Consider the following 12,939-nt stretch of genomic DNA (forward strand, 5'->3'; position numbering starts at 1 on the left):
CTTACCCAGCAGGCACTTTGCTGACCGAATCATCTCCCCAGGCCTCCCTCCACCCTGTTTTGGAGAAAGGGTCTCATTATATAATTCAGAATCCTCATTTTTCTTCCCTCTGAGGACTGGAATTACAGACCCATACTACTATGCATGGCTCAGCATCCCTGCTTCCTCGTTTTTTTTTTACAGCCCCCCCCCCTCAACAGGGTTTCTCTGTGTAACAGTCCTGGCTGACCTAGAACTCACTCTGTAGACCTGGCTGGCCTCAAACTCAGAGATCTGCCTGCCTCTGCCACACACACTCGCATCCCCACCCCCCATTCCACCAACCCCAGTGTATTATCCTTTGTAGACTAGAAACTTAGCCGGTCTGGACAGTAGAGGGTGCTACAGGAACACTGGCAGATAAGAGGGTGACTGACCAGACAGTAAGGATTCTGGCCTTTCCACTGCTTGGCTCTTTGTGGTTCCTTTGGGTGGGAGGAGGGGAACGCACACCGGAGAAGGGGCAGCTGTCTTGGCCATGTCCCTGACCCCTCATGCTCTAGACTTAGGTGGCCACAGGGTGTCTAGTCATTTTCTGCAGAAGCTATCCTGTTTTCACGCCCTCTCCCCAGCTCCAACTGCACACATGTTGGGGTGGAAGGGGAGCGTGCGTGCATGCGTGTGTGCGTGAGTGTGTGTGTGTGTGTGAGAAAGAGAGAGAGAGAGAGAGAGAGAGAGAGAGAGAGAGAGATGTGATCAGGAGGCTAAGGAAGTCTTCATCCATCCAACTAGCTCACAAAGTTGCACACAAAGTGCCCGAGGTTCCTACAGCTGTCCTCTGGAACTCCCAGATCCGCCCCACCCTCAGTGGCACCCTCCTCCATGCACCTCCCTCTTGCCTTGCTCCGCCTGCGCCTGCGTTTGGGGTCTTCTTCTGTTGCCGCTTGACTCAGAGAGCTTTGCTCTGCTTGTCGTACTCGCAGCCCATCATCTCATTTCTTTCTTTCCTTCTGTTTTTGTTTGTTTGTGTTTTGAGACAGGGTTTCTCTGTGTGCCCCTTGGTATTTCTTTTTTTCTGTTTTTTTTTTTTGTTGTTGTTTTGTTTTGTTTTTCAAGACAGGGTTTCTCTGTGGCTTTGGAGCCTGTCCTGGAATTAGCTCTTGTAGACCAGGCTGGCCTCAAACTCACAGAGATCCACCTGCCTCTGTATCCCAAGTGCTGGGATTAAAGGTGTGCGCCACCACCGCCTGGCTCCTTGGTATTTCTTAATAATCATATTCCTTTCTTCCATTTAGCAGACCAGGTGGCCTCTGTGTCCCACATGTACTCAGACCACCCAACTATTTGTATATCCCATATGGACACAAATAAAAACTTGATCCCTACTCTCTATGTCAGCTGGTCCTTTCTGGCTATAACACAATACTGAAGGCTGGGTACTTGCTAAAGAAAAAAAAAAGGTTTATTTTGCTTATAGTCCTAGATGCTAAAAGGCCAAGGTTTGAACAATACTATCTATTTGACCCCTTGGTGGTATCGCAACATGGCAAAGAAATGGAAACTGGGTCAGGTGGTGGTGGCGGCGCGCGTCTTTAATCCCAAACTCCGGAGGCAGAGGCAGGCAGATCTCTGCAAGTTCAAGGTCAGCCTGGTCTACAAGAGCTAGTTCCAGGACAGACTCCAAAGCTGCAGAGAAACCTTGTTTTGGAAAACCAAAAAAAGAAAGAAAGAAAAAATGGAAAGATGAACAGCTTTATGTAGAAGGGGCCAAACATACAAGGAAGCCTTGTTTGAGAACAGCATGCTCTTGGGAGAACGAACTCATTCCAGGAGACAAGTGTTTCCCTGCTAGCCCTACCTGACACACACTTAGTGTTCTTCTCTATTCACCCCTCCCTGACTAGAATGTGGACGGCAAGAGACACGCACCTGGGTCCATGCTAGGCCTAACACCATGCCTAGAACATAACAATTGCCTAACATAGGTGCTTTTACTTGTAATTAAATTTTTATTGTGCTGGGAGGTGGTGATACACACCGTTTATCCCAGGCATATTTCTGTGAGTTTGAGGCTAGCCTGGTCTACAGTAAAACTAGGCTACACAGAGAAACCAAGTCTTGAAAAACAACAAACAAACAAACAAACAAAAATGACAAAAAAGTTTGAGTGTGATAGAAATTGATATCAGGCTGGAGAGATGGCTCAGTGGTTAAGAGTACTACCTGCTTTTCTAAAGGTCCTGAGTTCAATTCCCAGAAACCACATGGTGGCTCATAACAATCTGTAATGAGATCTGGTGCCCTCTTCTGGCCTGCAGGCATGCATACAGGCAGAATACTATATACACAATAAATAAATAAATCTTTAAAAAAATAGAAATTGCTATTGTTTCTTTCTTCTTGATTTCCTTTGCATCTATGTTTGTGTGTGGTGTGTGTGTGAGTGTGCAGGTGCCTGGGCCCATGTGCACGAGCAATCAAGACCAAGGGAAGACACCAAGTGCCCTCCTCTCTGTCTCTGCCTCGATGCAGGTTTCTCACTGAACCCAGAATGTTGATGTGCTCGTCAGCAAGCTACTGTCCTGTCTTGACTACTGCACACCCGTCCATCATAGGCGTTCTTTTTCTCTACATGGGCCCTGGGAATCTGAACTCAGGTCCTCATGCTTGCACAGAAGGCACTTTTACCCACTGAGTCGTTTCCTTGTCTCTCCTTCCTTTATTTTACTGACTGGCCTGAAACTCACTAGGTAGACCATGCTGCTTTCAAACTTAGAGATCCACCTGTCTCAGCCTCTTGAATGCTGGGACAAAAGGTATGTGCCATCATGTCTGACAATCCTCTGCTTCCTTTTTTTTAAAAAAAAATTTTTTTTAAATTGTATGTCCATTGGTGTTTTGCCTGTGTGTATGTCTGTATGAGGGTGTCAGAAGCCCTGGAATTGGAGTTACAGGCAGTCGTGAGCTGCCATGTGGGCTTTGGGAATTGAATCAAGTTTTTCTGGAAAAGCAGCCAGTGCTCTTAACTGATGAGCCATCTCTGCAGCTCGCTCACCACCTTGCCCCTCCTCCCCCCCTTTTTTGTTTTTTTGAGACAAGGTTTCTCTGTGTAGTCTGTGTAGTCTTGGCTGGCCTAGAACTAGCTCTGTAAACCAGGTTGGCCTTGAACTTACAGAGATCTGCTTGCCTCTGCCTCCTGAGTGGAATTAAAGGTGTGTGCCACCACCTCCTGGCCAGTCCCTTTCCCCATTAAAAAAAATAAATATTTATGGGCTGACACGATTCATCAGCATCAAAGACATCAGGCCTCTAAGCCTGATGACCTGAGTTTGGCCCTCAGAACACACAGCAGAAGGAGAGAATTGATGCCAGAGATTTTTTTCTTCTGTGTGCATTTTGATACACGCACACACACACATACACACACACACTCACATACAAATAAATAAATGTAAAACTTTTATTAAAGATTTATTTTTATGTATGTGTTGGTGTGGGTGGATTCTACTTGTGTGTGTGCCCTTGGAGGCCAGAAGAGGGTATCAGATCCCCTGGAGCTCCTGACGTGGTGCTGGGCACTGAACTTGCTCCTGGCTGAGTTGTGAACGTGGGGCATCTCTCTAGGCCCCTTCCTTACCTTGTGAAATACAATCTTGCTTTGTAGCCCAGACTGCACTTAAACTTGAGATCTGTTTTCTGTTACACCTAGCTGCCTTTAGACTTCATTTGGATTTTTAAAAAACAACTTTATTCAGTATATTAGTTGGTGTTATGCCAGGCAAAAAAAAGGAACAGTTTTTAAAAATGAATTGAGGGTGGTGGTGGAGGGGGAGGGGGCACAGTGGGCAGTTCAGGGGCTTGAAGCACAAGGACCAAAGTTCAAGTCTGCTTGGGGCACAGAGTGACTTCCAGGCTACTTGGATAGCTTACTGAGACCCTGTCCCCACCTGTGATCCTAGCACTTGGGGGTGGCAGGAAAAGAATCAGGAATTCAAAATCATCCTCAGCTACATAGCAAGTTCAAGGCCAGCCTGGGCTACATGAGACCAGTCTCAAAAAAGTAAATATAAATAAATCAAATACATGAAGAGTAAAAGGCAGCCTTGTATGCTCCTCAGTGGTTAGTGCTTGCTTAGTCTGTTCAAGGCCCTGGGTTCACCCCCAGGAGAGGGAGAGGAAGGGGGATAACACAGGCTCTTGGCCTATATGAGAAATCATGCTAGAGGACACAGATGAAATTTTCCTACTTCAGGCAAACCTTGGCTTTGCATTAAGGCCTCTCAATTGATTGGCTGAAGTTCACCCAGAGGACAGAGGCTAATCTTTCTTTAAGTCGCCAGATTGTGGGTTTAATGACTCTGTAAAGCCTCTCCCAGAGCAGCCAGCTGCGTGTGTAATGGGATAACTGGGTCCCGCAGCCTATCTGCGTTGACACGGAAACGTTGCTCGCTGCAGCATCAGAGTGTGATTTACATCAACGGACTGCACACATTTAACATGGATCATCGATGAGTCTTGACATCTTAACCGCCGCATCTCTTCCTCTAGAAGCAACAATCTACGTCCTGTCTTTATGGATCAGGGTGCATTTTCCAGGATTTTATCATAGGTGCTGAGGGAAGGAAAGAAAGAAGGAAGGAAGGAAGGAAGGAAGGAAGGAAGGAAGGAAGGAAGGAAGGAAAGAACCTCCCCCCTCAAAGTGACAAAAGCTAACCCTGAAATCGAATCCGGCGAATCTGGCGCTTGCAGGCTCCTGGGACAGGACCCATGCTCCCGTGCTTACAGGCTCCTGGGACAGGACCCATTCTCTGACTCTTTGTCACTTCTGTTGTCTCTGTGATCAAATGTTCGACAGAAACAAACCAAGGAGGAAGGGTTTCTTTTAGTTTACAGCTTCAGAGATTTCAGCCTGATGTTTTTGTTTTTTTTTTTTTTTTTTTCTCTATTTACTCTGAACCAGGGGGAAGGCAGTACGTTATAGTCGATGGGTGTTCACTTCGTGCTATAGACCAGAGGTTCTCAACCTTCCTAATGCTGTGACCCATTAATAGGGCTCCTCATGTTGTGGTGACCCCAACCATAAAATTATTTTTGTTGCTACTTCATAACTGTAATTTTACTACTGTTATAAACTGTAATGTAAATATCCCATATGCGAGCATGGGGGGGTGCGCGACCGGTAGGTTGAGAACCGCTGCTGTAAAGGAAGCCAGGGAAGGGGAGGGTGTTCACCTCAAGATGGCTAAGTGGCACAGATCTGGGAAGGCTTCATAGTCTCGTCCTCAACCACTCTCTTCCTCCAGGGAGGCTCACCTAAAGCTTCCCAATCCTCTCTAAACAGCGCCACCAACTGAGGCGCTAGGGCATGAACCTGTGGGGGACATTTTATCTGTAAATCGGTACCATTGCTTACGAGATTGCATCTTCTCAGAGTCAAGAATGTACACTCGGATATTCTGATTTCATTCTATCCACTACGACTTCCGTTGGGTCCCACAGTCCACTAAGTTTTGTGATGCATTGCGTGTGTCTTCTTCAGTGTCAGCCGTTGTCGGTGTGGTGCAATGAGACGTCTAAGACGATTAGAACTCTGGATCTACTCTTCATGGGTGGCTTAGAGGTGTGGGGTGGTCCATCTTCATTGCCCATCTGACTAGGTTGAGAACTACCCAGAAAATTAGTCAAGCACTCTTGGCGCCTTCGTGAGGACATTTCCAGAGAGGACGGCCTAGGGGGGACGACCCACACTGAATGTGGGCAGCGCCCTCTCCTGGGCTGCTCACCCAGGTGATAAATGGGAGTAGGTGGAGTAGGGAGGGAACTCGCAAGTGCAAGAGCAGCAGTCCTCTCTCTCTCTCTGAGTCCTGGCTTCACCAAGATGGGCGGGCTAGTCTAAAACCAGAGACAAAATAAACCCTTTCTCCTTAAATTTTTTTAAATGATTTATTTTTATTCTATGTGTCTTGATGTTTTACCTGCATGTTGGTCTGTGTCAGGGTGCCAGATCTCCTAGAACTAGAGTTACAAGCAGTTGAGACCTGTCACGTGGGTTCACTGGAAGATCAACCAGTACTCTTAACTGCTGATTAACATCTCACCAGCCCCAAATCCTTTGTTCTTTAAGTTGTTACAGCCAGGTATTTAAAACATCTCACATGGTGATTCAGCACTTGAGAGGCAGAAGGATTATGAATTTGAGCCCAACCTGGGCTATGTGTCAAGAACCTGTACATATGGATATATAACCCTGTGTGTATGGGTGTATAGCCCTGTGTGTTTGGGTGTATACACCTGTGTGTATGGATGTACACACCTGTGTGTTTGGGTGTATACACCTGTGTGTATGGGTGTATAGCCCTGTGTGTTTGGGTGTATACACCTGTGTGTATGGATGTATACACCTGTGTGTTTGGGTGTATACACCTGTGTGTATGGGTGTATACACCTGTGTGTATGGGTGTATACACCTGTGTGTTTGGGTGTATACACTTGTGTGTATGGGTGTATACACCTGTGTGTTTGGGTGTATACACTTGTGTGTATGGGTGTATACACCTGTGTGTATTGGTGTATACAGAGTGTATAACTCTCTTTTCCCTCATCCCTTTCTGAGCTAGCAAGGTTTCACCCTAGATTTTGACTCCTTGTCTTATTGGTAAATAGGATGAGAGAGACTTAATTTAAATCTACATATTGTGGCCATGGCAGAGCCAGAGTCATGGGGTTGGAAGCCCTGCCAGGCCACCACCTGAGTGGTTGGTGGGTGCTGATTGTGGGGCTATGGGGCTGCAGACAATAATTAAGATGTCTGTAGATTCATGTGCACTCACTAAGCCAACAGAAAAACATCATTTGGCACCCAGCATGGGGCACTATCTGTAGTATGCCTTCTTGTCACCGACCCCAAAATAATAACACAGAGTCTTCTTTTTTCCCCCAGGGACAGGGTTTCACTGTAGCTATCCAGCCTGACCTGGACCTAGCTCTTGTAGACCAGGCTGTCCTTGAATTTACAGAGATCCATCCACCTCTGCCTCCCAAGAGTGCTGGGATTAAAGGTGTACACAACCACCACCCAGCCCAGAGACTTCTTATTATGAAAGCTTGGCCTTTAGCTTGCCCCAACTAGCTATTTTAACTTAATCTAATTCTGTCAATCTACATTCTACCACATGGTTTCTACCTTTCCTTAATACAACATGTCTGGCTTGTTTTGAGACTGCTGGAGTCCCTGTCTTTCTTCCTCCCAGCATTCTCTCTCTCCCTGGAAATTCCACTGGCCCTCTCCTACCTAGCTATTGGCCATTCAGTTCTTTAGTAAACCAATCACAGAGTCACATCTTAACACAGTGTAAAGAAATATCCTGCGACAGTAATGATTTATCTCTCTCACACATAAAGCATGTCTAGAGGTAGGACTTGTCCATTCTAGTGTTACCCGGCATCCAAGCCCAGTCTACCTTTTCGCTATGGCATTCCCAGCATTATAGAGTTCAGGTGTGATTTCTCCTCTTGGTTCCCTGTGATCACTAGTGCTGCAGCTATCACATCGATTATCTGAATCATAAGTTATGAGGAGGGAGTAAAGAATATGAATGATACTTGCCAGATGCTTATTCCCTTTAGGGAGTTTTGCAATAGTCCCACTGTTGGGTGAACTTTTCCTGAGGAGGCATGAACAAATGTCTCCCCACTACAGGAAGAACACTGACAACAGATCAAAATATGATTCCCCCCAAGTCTAGCTTCATAAATCAATGAATCGGTTAATTGGGCTCATTCCCAAAGCCTCCACAGGTAAGGGATTCCTTGCTGAAGATCCACCCAGTGCCTTGAGTATTTGGGGTTGGGGGTTCTTTTGGCTATTGTTCTACTTGTGATCTTTTTTTTTTATCATGGCACAAACTAGAGTTATCTGGAAAGAGAAACCTCAATTAAGAAAATGCCTCCATAAGATCAGGCTGTAGGTGAGTCCGTGGAACATCTTATTAGCTAGTGACTGATGTGGAAGGGCCCAGCCCATTGTGAGATGCCATCCATGGACAGATGGCTGGGGTGTATAAGAAAGTAGGTTAGCAAGGTATGAGGAGCAAGCCAGTAAGCAGCATTCTTCCATGGTCTCTACTTCGGTTTCTGTCTCCAGGGTCTTGCCAGGAGTTCCTGCCTTTACTTCCCTCAGTGATGAAGAACATGCAACCTGAGAGTTGTATGTTGAAATAAACTCTTTCCTCTCCAAGTTGTTTTTGGTTATGGTGTTTTATCATAACAATAGAAATTCTAATTAAGGCAGCTATCCTAGCTGCAAGGGAGTCTGGTAAGTCCTTCTAGCCAGGCACAGTTATGTGGCAACTTCCACTTAGTTGAAACATCCCAATAAACTCACTGGCTCACCAAATTTATCTTCCATGATATAGCTTACTTTAGTCTATCATCAGTTCTCTACCTAGAATGAACAGATATTTGTGCCACGTGTCTCCAGGAAAAGTGTCATAAATGCACACTGTAATTAAATGTAAAGAATATGTAGAGGTAGATACATCTTAGGCGGCTAGCATTCTCTGCTACCCACAGCCTGGTAGTGAGGGCACAGATTGTGGAGGACAGAAGTGCCAGGTTGAAGAGCATTTTGCACTAGAGTGTGGGAGAACCCCGTGAATACAAGGGCTTGTGTGTGTTCTGTTTGCCCAGTACCTGTAACAATGCATGGCATACAACAGCTTTCAGTAACCACTGAGTGATGGTGGCCCTGGCTGATGCAGAACAATAGAAACACTCCTGTCATTGTTCAAAGCATGGTAGACGTCTTAATAGAAAAATGTAGTTGATGCTTTCCCATCGATTATTTAGAAAGCTATCACTCTTACCAGGGAGCTCAATCAGTAGGACAATGAATGCTGCTGTCACCTTTTGTGGGATTCATAGCCATAGTACCTCCTTCAACCCACTTAAGACTAAGTTACAGAATCAAAATGTTTCAGTCCTGAAACACTTGATGTTTCTCCATCAAGAACATTCTGCTACATGAATACCCCTATTTAGAATAGCTAAAACATTGCTAATTTCATCCACTCTCTATTACCTAACATATTACTTCTGCAGATTTACCCACTTAGACTAATAATAGTTTTGTTCTTTAAAAATACATTGTATTTGATTCACAGACACTGTGGGCAATCATGGTGGGAACAAGGTCTGGGCTGGGGGTAGGGACTGGAGAGTATTGTTCAGGGGATACAAAATGTCAGAGAGTTAAGTAGTGGCTTCAGGCACTCTATTCAGCAACACCCAGCTACAGTGAACATCAGTGTTCCCAGGAGAGCAGGAGAGGGCTCTGCCAATAAAAACTCATGTTTTATAAGTGTGACAACTTGAGTTCAATCCCCAGAACCCTCAATTGAAGGTAAGAACTGATCAGATGTCTCTGGCTTCTGCTTGTGTCATGGCATGTGTGCCCTCCCAACAAAATATCACATGAAAAAAATAATATTTTAATAATTTATTTAGCTTTATTTTACATGCATTGGTATGAAGGTATCAGATACCCTGGGACTGGAGTTATAGACAGTTGTGAGCTGCCATGTGGGTGCTGGGAATTGGACCCGGGTCCTCTGCCAGTGCTCTTAACTGCTGAACCATCTCTCCAGCCCACCTTCCAATAGCAATATTTTTTAATTTAAAAATAAAATGGCTAAGACAATAGATTTCAAATGTTCTTGTGGCAACAGAACATTTGATGAGGGGTGGGAATGTCCCTCAGGAGTAGGATGCTTGCCCATCATGACAAAGCCCTAGGTTCTATCCATGGTGGCTTCAGCCTGTAACTTAACATATGGGAAGAGGCAGCAGGGAAACCAGAAATTCAAGGTCATTTTTGTCTAGGTAATGAGTTAGAAGCCAACCTGGACTACATGAGACCTTGTCTCAGAAAACAATGTGATAAGCTGGGAAGGAATTTAGTGCACACAGTGCTCCTATAGAGGAGCTGGGTTTGGTTCCTCACAACCGCCTGCAACTCCAGCTCCAGGGAATCCAGGGCCTCTGCCTTTATGAGCAGTCCCCCAAACATGTGTACAGACGCACACAGACAAAACTGAAAAACGAAATCTCTTTAAACGTAAGAAGTTGCCTGGTGGTGGTGGCGCACGCCTTTAATCACAGCACTTGGAAGGCAGAGGCAGGTGGATCTCTGTGAGTTCGAGGCTAGACTGGCCTACAAGAGGTAGTTCCAGGGCAGACTCCAAAGCTACACAGAGAAACCTTGTCTAGAAAAAAAAGTCATGCATATCTGAATTGGGTCAATTTAGCTATAACACAATGTATCTATTTTCAAAATTTTTTTCCATATACATGTACTCTCCAATTCAATCTGGACTGCCACAGAGACAGACAGGAAGCGCGGGAGCATTTTCTTTGGCAACCTAGCGCAAACTTCTTTATTTTTTCAAGACAGGGTTTCTCTGTAACTTTGGGGCCTGTCCTGGTACTCGCTCTGTAGACCAGGCTGGCCTCGAACTCACAGAGATCCACCTGCCTCTGCCTCCTGAGGGCTGGGATTAAAGGTGTGCACCAGCACTGCCCAGCCAAATTTTCAAAAAATATTATATGCAATTTATAATTTTAGTTTAAATTTTTGAAATTAAAATTTGTTTTATATGTGTGAATGTTTTGTCTGCTTACATATCTGTATAAATGTCCCTGCGTAGTGCCCTTGGGGGCTGAAAGGGAACATTGGATACTCTTGGATTGCATTTGCAGATGGTTTGGGGCCATGATATCAGTGTTGGGAACTGAACCTGGGTCCTCTGCAAAAGTAGCAAGAGCTCCTAACCACTGAGCCCTCTCTCCAGCCGCTCATTTTATTTATTTATATTATTTATTTATATTATTTATTTATTTATTCATTCATTCATTCATTTATTCATTTATTTATTTATATTTTTGATCAGGATTACACATAGCTATGGCTAACTTTTAACTCACCGCATAGTGGAGGGTGATCCCAAACCCCTCATCTTTCTGCCTCCCTTCCTGAGTCCTGGGGCAGCACACCTGGCTTTGTAGACGATCTCATGCATGTATGTCTTTGTATTCTGCTCTTACTCACTCCCATTATCATGTATCTGGTTCTCCTCACTGCTGGAGTTCAGCGTCACACTTCCTTCTCTCTGATCTGGGATGGTCCATAGCCTTTTTGCCTATTCTTTTGTGACGTTGACGTTTGTGGAGAGTCTAAGGTAGCGCTCCATCGACCGTTTTCCTTGGATTCATCTGGTTCTTGTTGACTTAAGTTCAGGGTAAACATGAATTTTCCCAGAATAATTCAGAAGCAGCGCTGTGTCCTTGGGGTGTCCCGCTGGAGGGAACACTGTGTCTTTCCATCTTCTTCCAGGTGATTAGGGGAAGCTGGAGCCAGCATGGTGTCTTCTCTGTAAAGGTTTCTGTCCTTGGCTGGGAGAGGGAGTGGCTCAGTGGGTAGAGTGTGGCTGTGTCTGCACAGGGACCTGAGTTCAGATCTCTGGCACCCATATAAAAGTCAGGCGCTGATGAGGGGGTGGAGATAGGTGGATAGGTGAGCTTAGGTGAGACTGAGAGACCTTGTCCCAAAAATAAGGTGACGACATCTGGCCTCCACACATACATACACAATTGCATTCACCTGCACATGTGTTCATGCATGTGTGCATGTACGTGCACACATGCAGACAGAAACTCACACACACACCAAAGTTTCTATCCCTGAGACAGGTATTGTGATTCACACCTGCAATTCTCACAGTGGGGAGTCAGGGACAGGAGAGTGAGTCTGAGGCCAGCCTGGGCTACATCGCATGATTCTGTCTCAAACACTAAGGCAAGCAAGAGTCCACCTTTCTGTCCTTCATTCAAGTTAAGGGGTAACCTGTGGGGTGATACTGTCACCCCAGAACTTTTTTGCCAAGGCTGTAACATCAGATGACCCTTGCCACAATCAACACAGCCTATAACTGTTTTTTGTTTGTTTGGCTGGTTTTTTGTTTTGTTTTGTTTTTTCGAGACAGGGTTTCTCTGTAGCTTTGGAGCCTGTCCTGGAACTAGCTCTTGTAGATCAGGCTGGCCTCGAACCCACAGAGCTCCACTTGCCTCTGTTCTTCTTGAGTGCTGGGATTAAAAGTGTGTGCCACCACCACCCAGCCACATTACTTTTTTTTTTCTTTTTTTGGTTTTTCGAGACAGGGTTTCTCTGCAGCTTTTTTAGAGCCTGTCCTGGAACTAGCTCTTGTAGACCAGGCTGGCCTCGAACTCACAGAGATCCGCCTGCCTCTGCCTCCCGAGTGCTGGGATTAAAGGCGTGCGCCACCACCGCCCGGCAGCCACATTACTTTTAAAAAAGTCATTTTGCTTGTTGTTATCAGATGTATATGTGGTGTCTGTGAATGACATGCTTGTGGGAGGGCAGTGACGACTTCGTGGAGTTGGGTGTCTCCTTCCACTTCTATGTGGGTTCCAGGCTTTCACGGAGGATGCTGCCTCACTCACCCATTAGGCTAGACTGGCTGCTGAGAGAGCCCACATCATCTCCTTTCCCTGCCTCCTCAATGTTACTGTGCCCAGCTTTTCGCATGTGTTCTGGGGGTCAAACTCAGGTTCTCATGCTTGTAAGGCAAGTGCTCCACAGATTGACTCATCTCTCCAGACCCCTTCATGTTCTCAGACAGGAAAACATTGCTCTAGCCCAGGCTGGCCTGGACCCTATGATCCTCCAGAATGCTACAAGTGTGGTTCAACAGACGTTGTCCACTGTTTCCCTGGAGACCTTTCTCTATAGATTCCCCATAGCCCTAGGCTCTTTTTCTCTCTTCGTTCAGAAACCCTGGGGAAAACCAGCCCAGAGTCCTTCCCATTGTCTCCTTAGGCTCCGGAGAGCTATGAAGGTTCAGGACCACGGACAGGGAACGGAGATGTTAACTGCGGAATAACGTT

General features: G+C 45.7%; 1 protein-coding gene and 1 non-coding gene across 2 annotated transcripts in view; both read right to left on the bottom strand.

Annotated features, from left to right (window-relative positions):
• LOC119821869 (interferon lambda-2-like) overlaps nt 1-12,939 on the bottom strand; it is a 32,788-nt gene that overhangs the window by 13,537 nt on the left and 6,312 nt on the right. The window lies entirely within an intron of this gene.
• On the bottom strand, nt 10,325-10,469 carry LOC119822066. Its single transcript, XR_005286673.1, has one exon. It is a non-coding gene; the product is annotated as a small nucleolar RNA SNORA31 (small nucleolar RNA).

Source organism: Arvicola amphibius, chromosome 8 (assembly GCF_903992535.2).
Source record: "Arvicola amphibius chromosome 8, mArvAmp1.2, whole genome shotgun sequence".
In the NCBI taxonomy this organism is placed as follows: domain Eukaryota; kingdom Metazoa; phylum Chordata; class Mammalia; order Rodentia; family Cricetidae; genus Arvicola; species Arvicola amphibius.